Source organism: Gymnodraco acuticeps, unplaced genomic scaffold (assembly GCF_902827175.1).
Source record: "Gymnodraco acuticeps unplaced genomic scaffold, fGymAcu1.1, whole genome shotgun sequence".
NCBI classification, from domain to species: Eukaryota; Metazoa; Chordata; class Actinopteri; order Perciformes; family Bathydraconidae; genus Gymnodraco; species Gymnodraco acuticeps.
This window is the reverse complement of record NW_022991375.1, coordinates 3,126,747-3,133,031: the sequence shown is the minus strand read 5'-3', so window position 1 is coordinate 3,133,031 and position 6,285 is coordinate 3,126,747. Positions and strand designations below refer to the sequence as shown.

At 44.6% G+C, this 6,285-nt stretch overlaps 1 pseudogene; it reads left to right on the top strand.

The window, feature by feature from the left end:
- The first annotated feature begins 2,962 nt into the window (after nt 1–2,962).
- LOC117562879 lies at nt 2,963–4,183 on the top strand (annotated as a pseudogene).
- The last annotated feature ends 2,102 nt before the right edge of the window (nt 4,184–6,285 follow it).

Below are 6,285 nucleotides of genomic sequence, written 5' to 3'. Positions count from 1 at the left end.
CTCCTGAGTTTTCCCCATGAGACCGCACTGCAGCATAACGGTCCAAATATTCCTAGGCCATTTCAAGGTTGTCGCAACCCGTTCAAACAGAATAAAATAATTATTAACGTCTCTCCCACGAAACACTGGGATAAATCGGGTACAGTATATTTACCCACATCAAACTCATGTGACTGTGCAGGCAACAACTGCTGAGCCTGGTCCGCCAGTTCCAATTCGCTTAAACGTACCATACGGTTGGTCTCCTCCTCAAACGTCCTAATTTCAAGACTACCGTCAATCTTTTTCTCCTTAATTGCGAGCCTGCGCATCTCTAGTTAAAGCTGAAGCTCGGCCATATTCGGAGTACCCAGTAGGCTTGTTTGAGACGCGTTGCGGCTCGCCTCGAAAGTAGACGAGAATAGCCGATCGCAGCCGGGGGAGGTCTCAAAAAGCTCGCCTGAATCAAGTTCCCTCTCGAGATTCCTTTCAAGTCACCTCTCAAGTCAACTCTCAAGTTTCCTCTCGAGTTCCCTCTCAAGCCTTCTCTCGATTTCCCACTCAAGTCCCTACTCATGTGCCGTTGGAGGTCCCGCAGACTACTCTTCTGCCGGGGGTCCTGCCAACCCCATGTCCTGAGCCGTTGGAGGTCCCGCAGACTGCTCTTCTGCCGGGGGTCCTGCCAACCCCATGTCCCGTGCTGTTGGAGGTCCCGCAGACTGCTCTTCTGCCGGGGGTCCTGCCAACCCTATGTCATGTACCATTGGAGGTTCTGCTGGGGGTCCTGCCAACCCTTTGTCCTGTCCCGTTGGGGGTCCCGCCAACTACTCTCCTGCCGGGGGTCCTGCCAATCCCTTGTCCTGTTCCGTTGGAGGTCCCGCCGACTACTCTTCTATCGGGGGTCCTGCCAACTCTATGTCCTGTGCCTTTGGAGGTCCTGCCGGGGGTACTGCCAACCCCTTGTCCAGTTCCGTTGGAGGCCCCGCCATCATCTGTCTCGCCGGGGGTGCTGCCAACTCCTGGTCCTCTTCCGTGGGGGATCCTGCCAAAGCATGTCCCACCGGCTCCGGTTCTTGTTCGGCCGACACCGGGTCCTGCCCGGCCTCCGGAGCTGTTTGGCCTTCGCCCCACCCTGAACTCTGCCTTGTCCCCGGGCCGTCCGCCCGAGTCCCCCTTTTTGAACTCTGCCTTGCCCCCGGGCCGTCCGCCCGAGACCCCATCCTTGATCTCTGCCTTGCCCCTGGGCCGTCCGCCCGAGACCCCCGGGGGAGAGACCGGGTCCTCCGCTGTCAGCCCAAGCCCGTCCTCCAGACCCCCGAGACCCACCCTGTTGGCCTTAGTTTTGTGTGCACCTGGTGTCCCTGTGTTTTCTCCTCCCTCCTCACCTGTGTCTTGTTTGTATAATTAGTCTTGTGTGTATTTAAGTTCTGGTTTTTCTGTCTGTCTTTGTCGGTTCGTCTTGTGTTATGACTTGGTCTTCGGTGAGTGTTCTGTTCTGTCTTTGTTTATAGTATAGCCTTGAAATAAAGGAGATATTTTTGACACTTTAATCTGCATTTGGGTCCTGCTTCCTGCACACACCGTAACATTAAGTGCCTTTATAGGTTGTGAAAATAGATCTTAAGCTAAATTATTTTAAAACCCTGTTGGATGAGCTGGACAATGTTATGTCAGGTAAAACAAGGCTGTTTTTCTGAACAGCTATGGTGAGCTTAAAGTACACAACAATAAATAAAGTAAGCTAGTTAGTTAAAATCAGCACGGCCATTATCATGTGCCTAGAGGAGCAGGTCGGTGTCTCTGTCCTCTGGTGTTAAATGCTGTAATGAGCAGGAAATCAAAAAGGGTCTGACTGTTAAAGTTAGGTTTTTACTTGTTCTGTGTAAATACATTAGAGCTCTGAAATAAAGTAAAAAATGTTCAAAGGTAATTTCATCAACATTCCTTTAGCCTAAGTTGAGAAGTCACTCTAGTAATGTGGTGTCCTAAATAAAATGTTTTAAAATGATGTTATAAATTAATTATTCATTTTCATGTTCATTGTGTAAGTACAAACGTAATATTCAAATAATTAGCGAAACAGTGAACAGTAACAACATGGATACTTTGTGTAATACACATTTATCACCTGCTTGTTCCTGTTGATATTTTAAAGTGTGTTTTGTCCACGTCAGTCTCAGTGTATTAGATAAGTATGGGAACAGCACAGGTGTAACAGCTGTTGAAGTCCCATCAGTACCTACTGTATCTAGCATGTGGAATATTTTTAATGAACACACATCAAGATTTATGACACACTCACTGATGAAAATGAAACAACACTGTTGTGATTGAGAGACAGACATATTAACACACTTTAAATATAGTCTCGCTGAGGCCCTGTGGAGAGTAATGTGCAATGCAGGATCAATTATTTTAACAAAAGTGTTCTTCATCATTTCTCACATGCACAGCAAAGTAACACATTTTTAGAGAAATCTCTAACAGAATATTCAGAAAGGATGATTTCAAAGTGCGGACCCACCTTTGAACATTTCTTTAGGGTAATTTGCTGGTTAGTGTTTTTCTTTGCATGAAAAAGCTTATTTCAAAAACAGACTGTGATCACTTACCTTCAACATTTCATGCAAATAGTTATACTGTATAGAAAAGATAGTTTTTTTGGGACTTTTATAAAGTTTTATTTAATACCTTTATTCGGTTTGGTTGAAAATAAATGATGGATTTCGTGTGACATCGCCAGCTGAGCCGTTAGTCTTTTTTTAGCTGATGTACAGATACTGTTTGGTTTTGTAAAACAGACAGAGTATGCCAAGTTCAGTTGACCAATAATATTATGCCAACAGTGAAAACACCGTCTGCGATGCATATAAAAGGAGGCATTCACTTGTCTCCTTCAGAGTCTCTATCCCATCCAAGGCTGCAGATAAACTCAACCTATAAACAACCCTTCATCCTGCTCCTGTGACGGAGAGACATCATCATGCTGTAGTTCCTCTTCCTGTTGGGCCTGGCTCTGGGTGCTGTGTCTCCTTCAGATGACCCTCAAGGGAAGCTTCAGCGTGACAGCTGTCCCTCGTTCTGGTTCTCCTTCAACAACCGCTGCTACAAGTACGTTGCCACACATTTGGCCTGGGTTGCAGCAGAGCTCCAATGTTTGTTGGAGGGTGCCAACCTGGTGTCTATACACAGTCAGGAGGAACATGAGTTTGTCAGATCACTGATCAAGAAGTTTGACCCTGCTGAGGGACACACATGGATCGGACTCAGTGACGTCCACAAAGAAGGAAACTGGATGTGGTCTGATGGGTGTGTAGACAAGTTTGTCTTTTGGTATGCAGGAGAGCCAAACAACATTGGAGGACTCTGTGACTAAGGTAACTTGGTCACTGTGGACTGACGGCTTCGGGCCTTGTAACTCAGCACTTTAGTGAACAGTTTTGCACTTTATTAGCGTGATTGCACAGTACCGTTTGGCATGGCATATTTGCACATTTCATATAATGTATACTAATTATTGAGATAGTATTTATTAAAGGATTAAACCGTATTAATTGAAATGTCGTCTGGCAGGTGCTGGTCGGGTCCTCGGCTCCGCCTGACAAGATAGGGGAGTTAGCGAGAGCGCCGAAAGTGCTTATGCTGGTGTAGAATGACAGCGGTTAAGAATAATCCGGGTGCAAATAATATGCGAGGGTGTAGAAATCATAGCGTTAAGTGGCATTAATTGTGCAAGTGCTGACTGCGTTTAGTTGGGTTTGTATGTGTGTAATTCTGTTCAGTTATATGTTTGTGTTTGAAAAGTGTTCCCCCTCCCGTTATGTCTGTTGCTGGATTGTGTGCACCTGGTGCCCTGTGTTGTCTCCTCCGCCCTTCACCTGTGTCTTGTTGGTTTGATTGTTCTGGGTGTATTTAGGTTCTGTTTTTCCTGTCAGTATGTGTGAGATCCTTGTGGCTGCAGGATGTGTTCAGGGAGAACAGCAGGATTGAGGCTGTGAACTATGTGCACATGATTTTAATAAATGCCCACACCGGGTTATGATTTTGGACGTTCTGCCTCTGCCTCCTTGCTTGGTCGGGCCGCTCAATTGTCAGCTTCACAATCGAACACTGTGTCCACACCAATGAATTTCATAAATGGAACGATAGATCATGTTCTAATACTTATCCCTCAGTTTGTGCATCTCGCATAACTTGTGTTTAGCAACTGAGATGTTACATAATGTCTGATTGAACCAGGTCGTTGTAAAACTGTTACTCTGTTAACATGCTTTGGACCACAATAAAGACATGAATGTACACTTATATGTGTGTAAAGGAGTCATTTTACCAACCTTCATTTTCATGAATGTTATATATTTACACAGGTAATTCAAAATGAATATGATCTCAAACTTAAATGAATGAAAACATATGTGTGTGTGTTTTTATGTGTGCATGCATATGTTTATTTTTCTTTGTAACTATATTTTGTATTGGCTTTTAAGAAAATTAACAAGATACAGAAAAAATACATAATTAAAAAGAAATGCAAATTATTGTTAATTAAATTAAAATGAATAATTTAATTCAAAATAATAAAAACTAATAAAAACAGAGATAAAAAATACTATACATATTTTAAACATAGGCTGTCTCACTGAAATGCATTAATGGTCTGACTTAATCACAAGGACACAAATTGAGCCTTGTTTATACATTTTGAGAATGGATTTCCCCTTTAAAGCTAGACTGAGTAACTTTTTCTGAACAATGCAACACTGCAGCCTTTATAGTTCAAACCGGAGAGACGTGATGTAAGAATTACATATTTATTGTTTACACGTCATATGAATGAAATGATTGCCATGATAGTACAACAGGAGAATGTAATGGTGTTTGGCGATTAGGCCCCCGGTTTGCAGGATAATCATTCAGGAGGGAAAGCACCGCTCCGATGAAATCCCCAGGGTCTAGACACTGGTGGTGGTGATGAGTAGGTGAGACCAGTCTGAAGGAGGAAGGTTTAGCTTTGTCCTGAAGGAGACGGGAGGCGAGAGGGGTGGAGGCGGGTTGCGTGTGATCATCTGCAATGACAACTGACAGGGAGGAAGAGCAGGTATTTAAGGCATTTAGCATGTGCAGCGATTGGCTGCTGAGGCGTGACGCCCTCATATTTAATGAGGGGGGAAGGGAGCCATAGAGTGACGTGTGAGTGACTCGAGTTAGGTCTTCCTTATTGAACTTGCGCTAAAGCTTTCATTTCAAACCGGAGAGACGTGATGTAAGAATTACATATGTATCGTTTACACGTCATATGAATGAAATGATTGCCATGATAGTACAACAGGAGAATGTAATGGTGTTTGGCGATTAGGCCCCCGGTTTGCAGGATAATCATTCAGGAGGGAAAGCACCGCTCCGATGAAATCCCCAAAACCAGTGAAGTATGAATACTGAGATGAACTGAGTTGCTTACCTTGTGGGGTGACTGGTGATCTGGGGAGGAGAGATAATAGATTAACACGTATATGAGCGACACTGTGCCGGAATCACTGCCGGAGCTTACTGGTCATGCTGAGACTCTGACTGCCGAAATCAGTGCCGGTCTTATCTGAAAACGACCTGCGGGTCGCATGCCTGGCCAGCAGGGCTTGACTACGCCGAGGAGCGAGCGGTTTCGTTTTGTAACGGTGGCCCAACGTCCACGACACCGAAGTGTACGGTAGCCTTCCGCTACGACACCGAAGTGTACGGTGGCCTTCCGCCACGCCTGACTTCGCAGGCTATATATTTTTTTTTTCTTTATTTCTTTTTCCTTTGTTTTGTAACTGACACCGAAGTGTACGGTGGCCTTCCGCCACGCCTGACTTCGCAGGTTATATATATATATATATATATATATATATATGTATCTTTTTTCTTTACTCTTTGTTTTGTAACTGACACCGAAGTGTACGGTAGCCTTCCGCTACGACACCGAAGTGTACGGTGGCCTTCCACCACGCCTGACTTCGCAGGCTATATATATATATATTTTCCTTTACTCTTAATTTCTTTTCCTTTGTTTTGTAACTGGCACCGAAGTGTACGGTGGCCTTCCGCCACGCCTGACTTCGCAGGCTATATATATATATATATATATATATATATCTTTACTCTTTCTTTATTTCCTTTGTTTTGTAACTGACACCGGAGTGTACGGTGGCCCGAGTCCACGCGGACTGCAGGAAATACATTTTACACTGATGCGTTTGAGCAAGGCCTGGGAATGAAATACCTGTGTGCCGGAGATGAAGCCCGTTACATGTAGTTGCGGCGTGAGAC